Genomic DNA, 14,801 nt, shown 5'->3' on the forward strand with positions numbered 1-14,801 from the left:
TTTTCGAAAAAAAAAAAATTTACAAATTCATAAAAAAAAAAAAACCAAAAATATTTGATGTTTCTTGCTTAAGTCTAGTGTCTCATCCTAAGTTTGGTGTCAATTGCATGTTTTTGTTATAATTTTCGAATCCATGCATATATTTCTCTGTTTTGATCTTTGAATTCTATTGACTTGAAGTATTTTGTGTGTCTCATATGCATTCTCATATTGTTAGTGTCAGTAGTATACAAACTGCTAAGTTTGGTGTCTTGCATGCATTGTTAATTGATTCCTTTTGAATTTTGATTATTAAAAATCCAAAAAAATATTTTTAATTTGTGTCTTTTCAAGTCAATGATACAAAGAATTGAAGATTCAGAACATACTGCAGAGGAATTATACAGAAAAAGCTGAGCATTCAAAAATGCCCAGTGAAGAAGGCAGACTGGCGTTTAAACGCCAGCCAGGGTACCTGGTTGGGCGTTTAACGCCCAAAAAGGTAGCATTTTGGGCGTTAAACGCCAGAATGTATACCATTTTGGGCGTTTAACGCCAGGATGGTGCTAGGAGGAAGATTTTGTTTTCAAATCAATTTTTTTTAGTTTTTCAAAATCAAATCTTTTTCAAATCAAATCTTTTCAATCAAATGTTTTCAAAATCAATTTCTTTCCTTTTTAAAAGATACTTACTAACAATTAATGATTTGATTGAACATCACAAGATTGTTACCTTTTCTGTTGAGAAAGGTTTAAATGTTTGAATCATATCTTTTCTTGTTAGGCAAGTCATCAATTTCTCTTTAAATCATATCTTTTCAAATTGTTTTCAAAACAAATCTTTTTAAAATTGTTTTCAAATCATATCTTCTCAATCACATCTTTTTAAAACCATAACTTTTCAATCAAATCTTTTTAACCACATCTTTTTCAAAATAGTTTTCAATCAAATCTTTTTGACTTCTAATTTAAAAATCTTTTTCAAAAATCACTTGATTTCTTTTTCACTTTTAATTTTCGAAAATCATCAATCACATTTTTAAAATGTTTTCAAAATCTTTTAAATGAATTTTCGAAAATTCTCTTCCCTCCTTCCCACATCCTTCTATTTATGGAGTACCACTCCTTCTAAATGCACAATTCGAACCTTATCTACTTTAAGTTCAAATTCTTCTTCTCCTTCTTCTTTCTATTTCTCTTTTCCTCTGACATTTCAAGGAATCTCTATACTGTGACATAGAGGATTCCACACTTTCTTTTTCTCTTCTCTTTCATATGAGCAGGAGCAGAGACAAAGGCATTCTTGTTGAAGCTGACCCTAAACCTGAGAGAACCTTGAAGCGAAAGCTAAGAGAAGCCAAGGCACAACTCTCTTTAGAGGACCTGACCGAATTCTTCAAGGAAGAAGAACACATGGCAGCCGAAAACAACAACAATGCCAACAATGCAAGGAAGGTGCTTGGTGACTTTACTGCACCTACTCCTGATTTCTATGGGAGAAGCATCTCTATCCCTGCCATTGGAGCAAACAACTTTGAGCTTAAGCCTCAATTAGTTTCTCTAATGCAACAGAATTGCAAGTTTCATGGACTTCCAATGGAAGATCCTCATCAGTTTTTAGCTGAGTTCTTGCAAATCTGTGACACAGTCAAGACTAATGGGGTTAACCCTGAGGTCTATAGACTGATGCTATTCCCTTTTGCTGTAAGAGACAGAGCTAGAATATGGTTGGACTCTCAACCTAAAGAAAGCCTGGACTCTTGGGAAAAGCTAGTCAATGCCTTCTTGGCAAAGTTCTTTCCACCACAAAGATGCAGTAAGCTTAGAGTGGAAGTCCAAACCTTCAGACAGAAGGATGGAGAATCCCTCTATGAAGCTTGGGAAAGATACAAACAATTAATCAGAAGATGTCCCTCAGACATGCTTTCTGAATGGAGCATCATAGGTATTTTCTATGATGGTCTCTCTGAACTATCCAAGATGTCTTTGGATAGCTCTGCAGGAGGATCTCTTCATCTGAAGAAGACGCCTACTGAGGCCCAGGAACTGATTGAAATGGTTGCAAATAACCAATTCATGTACACTTCTGAAAGGAATCCTGTGAACAATGGGACTAGTCAGAAGAAAGGAGTTCTTGAGATTGACACTCTGAATGCCATTTTGGCTCAGAATAAAATATTGACTCAACAAGTCAATTTGATTTCTCAAAGTCTGTCTGGAATGCAAAATGCACCAAACAGTACTAAGGATGCTTCATCTGAGGAAGAAGCTTATGATCCTGAGAACCCTTCCATGGAAGAGGTGAATTACCTAGGAGAACCCTATGGAAACACCTATAATTCTTCATGGAGAAATCACCCAAATCTCTCATGGAAGAATCAAGAGAGACCTCAACAAGGTTTCAATAATAATGGTGGAAGAAACAGGTTTAACAATGGTAAACCTTTTCCATCATCTTCTCAGCAACAGACAGAAAGCTCTAAGCAGAATACTTCTGACTTAGCAACAATGGTCTCTGATCTAATAAAGACCACTCAAAGTTTCATGAATGAAACAAGGTCCTCCATCAGGAATTTGGAAGGACAAGTGGGTCAGCTGAGCAAGAAAGTTACTGAACTCCCTCCTAGTACTCTCCCAAGTAATACAGAAGAAAATCCCAAAGGAGAGTGCAAAGCCATAGACGTGGCCGAATATGGAGAGGAAAAAGAGGAGGAAGACGCCACTGAGGAAGACCTCAGTGGGCGTGTACCAATCTCCTCTGAGTTCCTCACTGAGGAACAATGGGAATCTGAGGCTCAAACTGAGACCATAGAGATTCCCTTGGACTTCCTACTGCCTTTCATGAGCTCTGATGAGTATCCTTCCTCTGAAGAGGATGAGTATGTCACTGAAGAGCAAGTTGCTAAATACCTTGGAGCAATCATGAAGCTAAATGACAGGTTATTTGGAAATGAGACTTGGGAGGATGAACCCCCTTTGCTCACCAAAGAACTAGATAATTTGTCTAGGCAGCAATTGCCTCAAAAGAGGCAGGACCCTGGGAAGTTTTCTATACCTTGTACCATAGGCACCATGACCTTCAAGAAGGCCTTGTGTGACTTGGGGTCAAGTGTAAACCTCATGCCTCTCTCTGTAATGGAGAAATTAGGGATCTTTGAGGTGAAAGCTGCAAAAATCTCACTGGAGATGGCAGACAACTCAAGAAAACAAGCTTATGGACTTGTAGAGGACGTTTTGGTGAAGATTGAAGACCATTACATCCCTACTGATTTCATAGTCCTAGAAACTGGGAAGTGCATGGATGAATCCATCATCCTTGGCAGACCCTTCCTAACCACAGCAAAGGCTGTGATTGATGTTGATAGAGGAGAGTTGATCATTCAAGTGAATGAAGAATCCTTGGTGTTTAAAGCCCAAGGATATCCCTCTATCATCATGGAGAGGAAGCATGAAGAGCTTCTCTCAAAACAGAGCCAAGCAGAGCCCCCACAGTCAAACTCTAAGTTTGGTGTTGGGAGGCCACAACCAAACTCTAAGTTTGGTGTTGAACCCCCACATTCAAACTCTAAGTTTGGTGTTGGGAGGTTCCAACACGGCTCTGAGCATCTCTGAGGCTCCATGAGAGTCCGCTGTCAAGCTAATGACAGTAAAGAAGCGCTTGTTGGGAGGCAACCCAATGTTTTATAATTAATTATTTTCTTTTGTTATTTTATCTTTTTTGTAGGTTGATGATCATAAGAAGTCACAAAAACAATGGAAAAAGCAAAAACAAAATGAAAAACAGGAAGAAAAACAGCACACCCTGGAGGAAGATGCTGCTGGCGTTCAAACGCCAGTCAGCCTAGCAGTTGGGCGTTTAACGCCCAGTCTGGCACCCTTCTGGGCGTTTAACGCCAGAAAGGGGCACCAGACTGGCGTTAAACGCCAGTAAAGGGTAAAAACCTGGCGTTAAACGCCAGGAATGGGCACCAGCCCGGCGTTTAACGCCAGAAAAGGCTCAAAACGTGGATTTTGATGCCATTTGGTGCAAGGATGACTTTTCCTTGACACTACAGGATCTGTGGACCCCACAGGACCCTACCATCACTCTCTCTCTTCTTCCCCCATTCACCAATCACCTCAACACCTCTTCCCCAAAAACCCCTCACCTATCAAATCCCATCTTTCTCTTCACCACTCACATCCATCCTTCATAAAACCCCACCAACCTCACCCTTCAAATTCAAACCACTTTCCCTCCCAAACCCACCCTCAAAAGGCCGAACCCTCATCCCCCTCTTTCCTATATAAACCCCTCTTTACCCCTTCATTTTCACACAACCTAAACACCCTTTCTTACCCTTCTTGGCCGAACACACTACCATCTCCCTCTTCCTCATTTCTTCTTCTTCTACTCTCTTCTTTCTTCTTTTGCTCGAGGACGAGCAAACATTTTAAGTTTGGTGTGGTAAAAGCGTTGCTTTTTCATAACCATTTATGGCATCCAAGGCCGGAGAAACCTCTAAAAAGAGGAAAGGGAAGGCAAAGGCTTCCACCTCCGAGTCATGGGAGATGGATAGATTCCTCTCAAGGGTGCATCAAGACCACTTCTATGAAGTTGTGGCCTTGAAGAAGGTGATCCCCGAAGTCCCCTTTTCACTCAAAAGGGTGAATATCCGGAGATCCGCCATGAGATCCGAAGAAGAGGTTGGGAAGTACTTACCAACCCCATTCAACAAGTCGGAATCTTGATGGTTCAAGAGTTCTATGCCAATGCATGGATCACCAAGAACCATGACCAAAGTGTGAACCCGGATCCAAAGAATTATCTTACTATGGTTCGGGGGAAATACTTGGATTTTAGTCCGGAAAGTGTGAGGGTGGCATTCAACTTGCCTATGATGCAAGGAGATGAGCATCCTTACACTAGAAGGGTCAACTTTGATCAAAGGTTGGACCAAGTCCTCACAACCATATGTGAAGAGGGCGCACAATGGAAGCAAGATTCAAGAGGCAAGCCGGTTCAATTAAGAAGGCATGACCTCAAGCCAGTGGATAGAGGATGGTTAGAGTTCATACAACGCTCAATCATTCCCACTAGCAACCGGTCCGAAGTTACCATAGACCGGGCCATCATGATCCATAGCATCATGATTGGAGAAGAAATAGAAGTTCATGAGGTTATAGCCCAAGAACTCTACAAGGTGGCGGACAAGACCTCCACTTTGGCAAGGTTAGCCTTTCCTCACCTCATTTGTCACCTCTGTTATTCAGTTGGAGTTGACATAGAGGGAGACATCACCATTGATGAGGATAAGCCCATTACCAAGAAAAGGATGGAGCACACAAGAGACCCCTCTCATCATGAAATCCCTGAGATACCTCAAGGGATGCACTTTCCTCCACAAAACTATTGGGAGCAAGTAAACACCTCCCTAGGAGAGTTGAGTTCCAATATGGGACAACTAAGGGTGGAGCACCAAGAACACTCCATTCTCCTCCATGAAATTAGAGAAGAACAAAGAATCATGAGAGAGGAGCAACAAAAGCAAGGAAGAGACATTGAGGAGCTCAAGCACTCCATAGGACCTTCAAAAGCAAGGAAGAGCCGCCATCACTGAGGTGGACCCATTCCTTGATTTCCTTGTTCTTTATTCCTTTGTTTTTTTTTCGAATTTTAGTGCTTTATGTTATCCATGCTTGTGTCTTGTGATCATTAGTGTCTTAGTGTCTATGCCTTAAAGTTATGAATGTCCTATGAATCCATCACCTTTCTTGAATAAAAACGTGCTTAATTGAAAAGGAAAGAATTGCATGAATTCTGAATTTTATAATAGTTTAATTATTTTGGATGTGGTGGCAACACTTTTGTTCTCTGAATGTATGCTTGAACAGTGCATATGTCTTTTGAATTTGTGGTTCATGAATGTTGGCTCTTGAAAGAATGATGAAAAAGGAGACATGTTACTGAGGATCTGAAAAATCATTAAAAATGATTCTTGAAGCAAGAAAAAGCAGTGAATACAAAAAAAAAAGAGAAAGCAAGCGAAAAAAAAAAAACGAAAAAAAGAAAAAAAAGAAAGAAAGAAAAAGAAAGAAAAAGAAAGAAATAAAGTTATGATCCAAGGCAATAAGAGTGTGCTTAAGAACCCTGGACACCTCTAATTGGGGACTTTAGCAAAGCTGAGTCACAATCTGAAAAGGTTCACCCAATTATGTGTCTGTGGCATGTATGTATCCGGTGGTAATACTGGAAGACAGAGTGCTTTGGGCCACAGCCAAGACTCAATAAGTAGCTGTGTTCAAGAATCATCATACTTGACTAGGAGAATCAATAACACTATCTGGATTCTGAGTTCCTAAAGAAGCCAATCATTCTAAATTACAAGGGATAAAGTGAGATGCCAAAACTATTTAGAGACAAAAAGCTAAAAGCCCCGCTCATCTGATTAATACTGATCTTCATAGATGTTTTTGGAGTTCATTGCATATTCTCTTCTTTTTATCTTATTTGATTTTCAGTTGCTTGGGGACAAGCAATAATTTAAGTTTGGTGTTGTGATGAGCGGATAATTTGTATACTTTTTGGCATTGTTTTTAGTATGTTTTTGATATGATCTAGTTAGCTTTTAGTATATTTTTATTAGTTTTTAGTTAAAATTCACTTTTCTGGACTTTACTATGAGTTTGTGTGTTTTTCTGTGATTTCAGGTATTTTCTGGCTGAAATTGAGGGACCTGAGCAAAAATCTGATCCAGAGACTCAAAAGGACTGCAGATGCTGTTGGATTCTGACCTCCCTGCACTCGAAGCGGATTTTCTGGAGCTACAGAAGCCCAATTGGCGCGCTCTCAACGGCGTTGGAAAGTAGACATCCTGGGCTTTCCAGCAATATATGATAGTCCATACTTTGCCCAAGATTTGATGGCCCAAACCGGCGTTCAAAGTCACCTCAAGAAATCCCAGCGTTAAACGCTGGAACTGGCACCCAAATGGGAGTTAAACGCCCAAACTGGCACCAAAGCTGGCGTTTAACTCCAAGAGGAGTCTCTACACGAAATTTGCTTCAGTGCTCAGCCCAAGCACACACCAAGTGGGCCCGGAAGTGGATTTTTATGTCATTTACTCATCTATGTACTAGTTTTCTATAAGTAGGACCTTTTACTATTGTATTTAGAACATCTTGGTAGCTATCTGCTATTTGTTATGCTATCTTAGATCATTGGGAGGCTGGCCATTCGGCCATGCCTAGACCTTATGCTTATGTATTTTCAACGGTGGAGTTTCTACACACCATAGATTAAGGTGTGGAGCTCTGCTGTACCTCGAGTATTAATGCAATTACTATTGTTCTTCCATTCAATTCCGCTTGTTCTTTTACCAAGATATCACTCGTTCTTCAACATGATGAAGGTGATGATTGACGCCCATCACCATTCTCACCCATGAACAAGGTGACTGACAACCATTCTTGTTCTACAAGCATCTGAGGCTTAGTGAATATCTCTTGGATTTCTGATTGCACGATGCATGGTTGATCGCCTGACAACCGAGTGCTCGCCTGACAAACGAGCCAGCCATTCCGTGAGATCAGAGTCTTCGTGGTATAGGCAAGAACTGATGGCAGCATTCAAGAGAATCCGGAAGGTCTAACCTTGTCTGTGGTATTCTGAGTAGGATTCAATGACTGAATGACTGTGACGTGCTTCAAACCTGTAACCTACTGGGCGTTAGTGACAGACGCAAAAGAGTTATTCTATTCCGGTAGGGAGGGAACCAAACCGGTGACTGGCAGCACTGTGACAGAGTGTGTGCATTAGCTTTCACTGCGCGGATGGGAGGTAGCTGCTGACAACAGTGAGACCCTACATGAGTTTGCCATGGAAAGGAGTAAGAAAGGATTGGATGAAGGCTGTAGGAAAGCAGAGAGACGGAAGGGAAGGCATCTTCATACACTTGTCTGAAGCTCTTACACCAATGATATACATAAGTATCATATCTTTATCTTCTATGTTATTTTCGTTCATCATCATATACATTTGAGTTTGCCTGACTAAGATTTACAAGATGACCATAGCTTGCTTCAATACTAACAATCTCCGTGGGATCGACCCTTACTCACGTAAGGTTTATTACTTGGACGACCCAGTGCACTTGCTGGTTAGTTGTGCGAAGTTGTGTAATGCCATGGTATTGAGCGCACCAAGTTCTTGGAGTTCATTACCGGGGATTATTTGAGTTGTGAAAAAGTATTGTTCACAATTTCGCCCACCAGGTGGTATAGATGGAAAGTATGTAGAGACCACTTCATCTCCTGGCGAGAAATCTTCTGTAGGTATTTTCTTGTTTTTCCATCCCCTTGGGACCTTTTTTCTTGCGTTCGTTGATGTCACCTTGTTCCTTGTGGTTTCCTATTTGAGAGTGGTTTTGATGCCCATCTCATATGACTCTGGTGGGTCTGGTTCCTTTTGGAGTACACTTGGCTGTTGCTCCTTCTGATCACATTGGTTGTTAACCATAGGAGTCATGAAGTGTGGTGCTTGTGCTCCCTTGTTTAGCTCTATTGTCAGCTCTTTTGTTTGCTTTTCCTCCGACTTTTTGTTATCATGATCTGCTTCTTGTGAGAGGTTGAAAACATTGAAGGTGAGCTGATCATCATGTATTCTCAGCACTAGCTCTCCTCGCTCCACTTCTATGAGTGCTCTGGCTGTGGCTAAGAATGGCCTTCCCAGAATGATGGGGTGAATAGGATTTTCATCCATTTCTAGGACAACAAAGTCTGTGGGGAGGAAGTAGTTTCCATCCTTTACTAACATATTCTCAACCACTCCTAGTGCCTGTTTTTGAGTTTTGTCAGCCAATTTGATGATTACATCTATGGGTGTTAGCTAGTTAATTTGAAGCTTTTTCATGAGGGATAGAGGCATTAGGTTGATACTTGCTCCCAAGTCACAGAGTCCCTTATCAATCATTGTTTCTCCTATGGCATAGGGAATGTGGAAACTCCCTGGATCCTTCTTCTTTATGGGTGGCCCTAGTTGAATGAGAGCACTACAATCCCTATTCATCTTTATTGTTTGTCCACCCTTCAATGAACTCTTTCTGGTTAATAGCTCCTTTATATACTTTATGTAGGAAGGCATTTGCTGGAGGGCTTTAATAAATGATATATTTACATCAAGGGATGCAAACATGTCGAGGAACCTTGAATACATTCTCCTTGCTACACCACTTTTAAGCCTTTGGGTAAAGGGTACATATGGGTTCAGTATCTCCCTTCTCTTCAGTTCTTCCTTGAGTGTAGGTTGGGGTGCATGGTCTCTTTCTTCCTGGTTTCCCTTTTGATTGTCTTGGAGGTGTTCTACTTCCTTCATACTCCTCTCATCACTTGTGGTGATCATCTTACATTCTTCCCACCTTACTTTCTTTGTTTCTCCTCTTGGGTTCTTCTCCGTGTCACTGGGAAATCCGTCAGTGGGTTTGGGAATTTATTGAGATAGATACCCTACTTGGGACTCCAGTCTCTTGATGTTTTCTCCTTGGTTTTTGATATTGGCTCGCACTTCTTCCTTAAACACCTTGTTGTCTTGGACTTCTCTACATAAATCTTCAAGTAGAGTCTCAATTTTTGAAATTCTATCGTTCGTTAGTGATGGTGGATTGGGGTTAGGTGGGTGAGAAGGGTGGTTGGGTGGGTGTTGATAGGATCTCTGTGAGGTATGTTGGTGAGTTGCATTGTTGTTGTAATTGAGGTTGTGGCGTCTCTGGTCTTGACCTTGGTCTTGTTGATTTCCCCAACCAAAGTTGGGGTGATTTCTCCATCCAGAGTTATAAGTTTTAGAGTATGGGTTATGGATTTGTCTAGGTGAGTTTCCAACATAGTTGGCTTGTTCCCAGTCATCTTCTTCTCCTATATTCACTCCTTCTTGAGTTGGTGATGAAGTGATGACTACTGCAACTTGGTTTTCCTCCACCTTCTTGGTGAGATCTGCTAGATGCTTAGTGATCATCTTATTTTGAGCTAGCAATGCATCCATGTGGTTCAGCTCCATTACTCCTCGAGTGTTACTTCTTTCAGAGGCATAGAAGTAGTCATTCTCAGCTACTGTTTCAATGACATCTATGGCCTCTTCAATGGTTTTTTTCTTGTTTAGAGAGCACCCTGATGAATGATCTACAGCCTTCTTTGACTCATAGGAAAGACCTTCATAGAAAATGTGAAGTTGAACCCATTCATTGAACATATCTGGTGGGCATCTTCTTGTTAAGTCCTTGAACCTCTTCCATGCCTCATAGAGAGTCTCACCATCTTGTTGCCTGAAAGTCTGCACCTCAGCTCTCAGCCTTTTAATTCTTTGAGGAGGGTAGAATCTTGCCAAAAATTTGTTTACCACATCTTCCCAATTTGTTAAGCTCTCCTTTGGAAAGGATTCAAGCCACTTGGATGCCTTGTCCCTAAGTGAAAAAGGGAACAAAAGCAGCCTATAGACATCCGGGTGGACTCCATTAGACTTCACAGTGTCACAAATTCTCAGGAAGGTGGTTAGATGTTGATTGGGATCTTCTTGAGCACTTCCTCCAAATGAGCAGTTGTTCTGAACAAGGGTGATGAGCTGGGGTTTTAGTTCAAAGTTGTTGGCATGTATGGTGGGCTTCTGGATGCTAATTTCACAGTTTCCTGGATTTGGATTGATGTAGGAGCCTAGAACTCTCCTTTCCTGCCCAGCATGGTTTGCAAGGCCTTCTCTAGCATGGTTGTGAGCTTCTCCTTCATGATTGTTTTCCAAGTTTTCCTCCATGTTGGTGTCAAAATACTCTTCCTCTTCCTCAGCACCAACAACTCCTTTCCCTCTTACTTCCCTCCTTAGTCTTTGGAGGTTTCTTTCAGGTTCTGAATTGAAGGAAGTTGAAGCTCCCCCTCCTCTCCCTGTCATACAACTACCAAAACACACAGCAAGAGATAAAATGAAGAGGTTATTCTTGTTAGAGTGATTGTTAGTGTGAGTGGTGCAAATTATCAAACAGTTAGTGGGTTAGTGAGCAGAATTGTAAATAATAACAAAGAAAGAGAGAAAACAGAGGGGGTATAGGGGGTGAGGAAGAAACGAAACAAACTGAAGATAAACAACTGAATAAAGTAAACAAACAAAAGAAAAAAATGCTCAATCTAGTGAACTTCCAACTTAATCATTATTGATACAAAATCAATCCCCGGCAACGACGCCATAAACTTGATGCATGAAAACTTGTCTCTCAACAAATTTCCCTTCGGCAAGTATACCGAATTATCATCAAGTAAAAACTCACAATAGAGTGAGGTCGAATCCCACAGGGATTGATTGGTCAAGCAACTTTAGTTGGAAGAGTATGCTAGTTGAGCTAAACAGAATGTAGTTGATAATTGCATAAAATTAAATGGCAGGAAAGTAAATAGTAGAAAATAAAGTGTAGAGTCTTAGATGGGGATTTGGGGAAATGAGCATGAAAATAAATGGCAAAAAGTAAAGAGAATGGGTAAGATCAGAAATGGGGAATTCATTGGGGTCAGGAGATGTTGTATTCTCCGGATCAAATTCATTTTCATCTCTTTCTCAATTAAAGCATCTATTAATCTCCTTGGCAATCTTAAGTGATTGGGTTCCAATTCCTTGGTAACTCAATCTCTCTAAGCTTGAACAATTGCCCAATTCCTTGATTTAATTGCTCATGGGAAGAGATGAAGTGTGGTCAGTGATTATACCACATGTATTTTCCAAATCAAAGTGTTGGGAGGATTACATGTCACTATATCTGCCCAGACCCCAATTTGGTCCAACATGAGAGCGCATTTCTAGCATGATCTCCTCATCCCTTTTTCCAAGGCTCAAAGGAGATCCAATTATGGAGAGTTTCTTTTCCAAGACAACTAACCAATTGAATTAAGATCGAAAGCTTTCTAGTAAATCAAAAGAGAAGAAAGAAGAAGAGAATGAAAACTATAATTGATCCATCAAATTACAACAGAGCTCCCTAACCCAATGAAAGGGGTTTAGTTGTTCATAGCTCTAGAAATGGAAAATGGCAGAAAAGAATACATCCCTAGCTAAAAGTGCAGAAAAGTAAATATACAGATGGTAGTTCTCCAAAGTGCCCAGCTTCTCTATAGTTCAAAACTACTCCTATATATACTACTTCTCTTGATCTTCTAGTGAGTTCTTCAAGTCTTGGATGTGCGCCTTAGATCTTGAGTTGAAGCAGTTACAATCTTTAGTGGGCTCAGCTTGCAGAGAAGTATGAATTAGGCATGGGCGTTAGTGAAGTTAACGTTAAGTGACATTGTGGGTTCGAGAACGTTAGTGTCAATCACATTTTTCACTAACGTTCCAACCCCATTGATGAGCGGATAATTTATACGCTTTTTGGCATTATTTTTAGTATGTTTTTAGTATATTTTAGTTAGTTTTTATTATATTTTAATTAGATTTTATTTAAAATTCACTTTTCTGGACTTTACTATGAGTTTGTGTGTTTTTCTGTGATTTCAGGTATTTTCTGGCTGAAATTGAGGGACCTGAGCAAAAATTTGATTCAGAGGCTGAAAAGGACTGTAGATGATGTTGGATTCTGACCTCCCTGCACTCGAAGTGGATTTTCTGGAGCTACAAAAGCCCAATTGGCGGACTCTCAACGGTGTTGGAAAGTAGACATCCTGGGCTTTCCAGCAATGTATAATAGTCCATACTTTGCCTGAGATTTGATGGCCCAAACCGGCGTTCTAAATCAGCTCAAGAATGCCCGGCGTTAAACGCCGAAACTGGCACAAGAATGGGAGTTAAACGCCCAAACTTGCACAAAAGCTGGCGTTTAACTTCAAGAAAAGTCTCTACACATGAAAGCTTCAATACTCAGCCCAAGCACACACCAAGTGGGCCCGGAAGTGGATTTTTATGTCATTTACTCATCTCTGTAAACCCTAGGCTACTAGTTCTCTACAAATAGGACCTTTTGCTATTGTATTTTAAATCTTTTGATCAAGTTTTTATGATTGAACCCTCTTTGGGAGGCTGGCCATTCGGCCATGTCTAGACCTTGTTCTTATGTATTTTTAACGGTGGAGTTTCTACACACCATAGATTAAGGTGTGGAGCTCTGTTGTACCTCGAGTTTTAATGCAATTACTATTGTTCTTCTATTCAATTCAGCTTATTCTTGTTCTAAGATATTCATTCGCACCCAAGAACATGAAGAATGTGATGCTTATGTGACGCTCATCATCATTCTCACTTATGAACGCGTGCCTGACAACCACTCCCGTTCTACAAGCAAACAAGGCTTGAATGTTTATCTCTTGGATTCCTTAATCAGAATCTTCGTGGTATAAGCTAGAATTGATGGCGGCATTCAAGAGAATCCGGAAGGTCTAAACCTTGTCTGTGGTATTCTGAGTAGGATTCAAGGATTGAATGACTGTGACGAGCTTCAAACTTCTGAAGGCTGGGCGTTAGTGACAGACGCAAAAGAATCACTGGATTCTATTCCAACCTGATTGAGAACCGACAGATGATTAGCCGTGCTGTGACAGAGCGCATTGAACATTTTCACTGAGAGGACGGGACTATAGCCACTGACAACGGTGATGCCCAACATACAGCTTGCCATGGAAAGGAGTAAGAAGGATTGGATGAAGACAGTAGGAAAGCAGAGAGACGGAAGGGATAAAGCATCTCCATACGCTTATCTGAAATTCTCACCAATGAATTACATAAGTATCTCTATCCTTGTTTTATGTTTTATTCATAAATCATCCATAACCATTTGAATCTGCCTGACTGAGATTTACAAGGTAACCATAGCTTGCTTCATACCAGCAATCTCTGTGGGATCGACCCTTACTCGCGTAAGGTTTATTACTTGGACGACCCAGTGCACTTGCTGGTTAGTTGTGCGAAATTGTGATAAAGAGTTGAGATTGCAATTGAGCGTACCATGTTGATGGCGCCATTGATGATCACAATTTCGTACACCAAGTTTTTGGCGCCGTTGCCGGGGATTGTTTCGAGTATGGACAACTGACGGTTCATCTTGTTGCTTAGATTAGGTATTTATCTTCAGAGTTCTTAAGAATGAATTCTAGTGTTTCAAGGTGATGTTCTTATCATCACCAAAGCTGATTGATTCTCATCAATTTAGCTCTTGAATGCAATGTCCTGCTGAAGCTTGGCTAGCCATGTCTAATTTCTTTAGACTGAAGCTTTAGACTAACATTGCATGAATCCTGGAATTCTCATTAAGAATTTTGATATCTTCATTTTCTTTTTCACTTAATTTTCGAAAAATCCAAAAAATTACAAAATCATAAAAACCAAAAACATTTTATGTTTCTTGTTGAGTCTAGTGTCTCATGTTAAGTTTGGTGTCAATTGCATGTTTTTGTTCTTCTTGCATTCATTCATGTGTCTTAAGTGATCTTCAAGATGTTCTTGATGATTTCCTTGCTCTGATCTTTGAATTCTCTTGACTTGAGTGTTTTGTTATATGCATTCTCATTTTGTTAGTGTCAGTAGTATACAAACTACTAAGTTTGGTGTCTTGCATGCATTGTTATTTGATTTTAGTTGCATTTTGATTATTCCTCATTATTGAAAATCCAAAAAAAATTTTAATTTGTGTCTTTTCAAGTCAATAATACAGAGAATTGAAGATTCAGAATATACAGCAGAGGAATTATACAGAAAAAGCTGGACGTTCAAAACGCCTAGTGAGGAAGGCAAACTGGCGTTTAAACGCCAGCCAGGGTGCCTGGCTGGGCGTTTAACGCCCAAAAGGGTAGAGCTTTGCTCGTTAAATGCCAGAATGGATACCATTC

The 14,801-nt window shown here is 40.4% G+C and overlaps 2 non-coding genes across 2 annotated transcripts; one reads left to right on the forward strand and one right to left on the reverse strand.

Annotated features, from left to right (window-relative positions):
- Positions 1-1,796: 1,796 nt before the first annotated feature.
- On the reverse strand, positions 1,797-1,904 carry LOC130953167 (small nucleolar RNA R71). The gene has a single exon (XR_009075339.1). It is a non-coding gene; the product is annotated as a small nucleolar RNA R71 (small nucleolar RNA).
- Positions 1,905-10,195: 8,291 nt separating this feature from the next.
- Positions 10,196-10,302, forward strand: LOC130953459 (small nucleolar RNA R71). Its single transcript, XR_009075629.1, has one exon. It is a non-coding gene; the product is annotated as a small nucleolar RNA R71 (small nucleolar RNA).
- Positions 10,303-14,801: the final 4,499 nt, after the last annotated feature.

Source organism: Arachis stenosperma, chromosome 9 (assembly GCF_014773155.1).
Source record: "Arachis stenosperma cultivar V10309 chromosome 9, arast.V10309.gnm1.PFL2, whole genome shotgun sequence".
Taxonomy (NCBI): domain Eukaryota; kingdom Viridiplantae; phylum Streptophyta; class Magnoliopsida; order Fabales; family Fabaceae; genus Arachis; species Arachis stenosperma.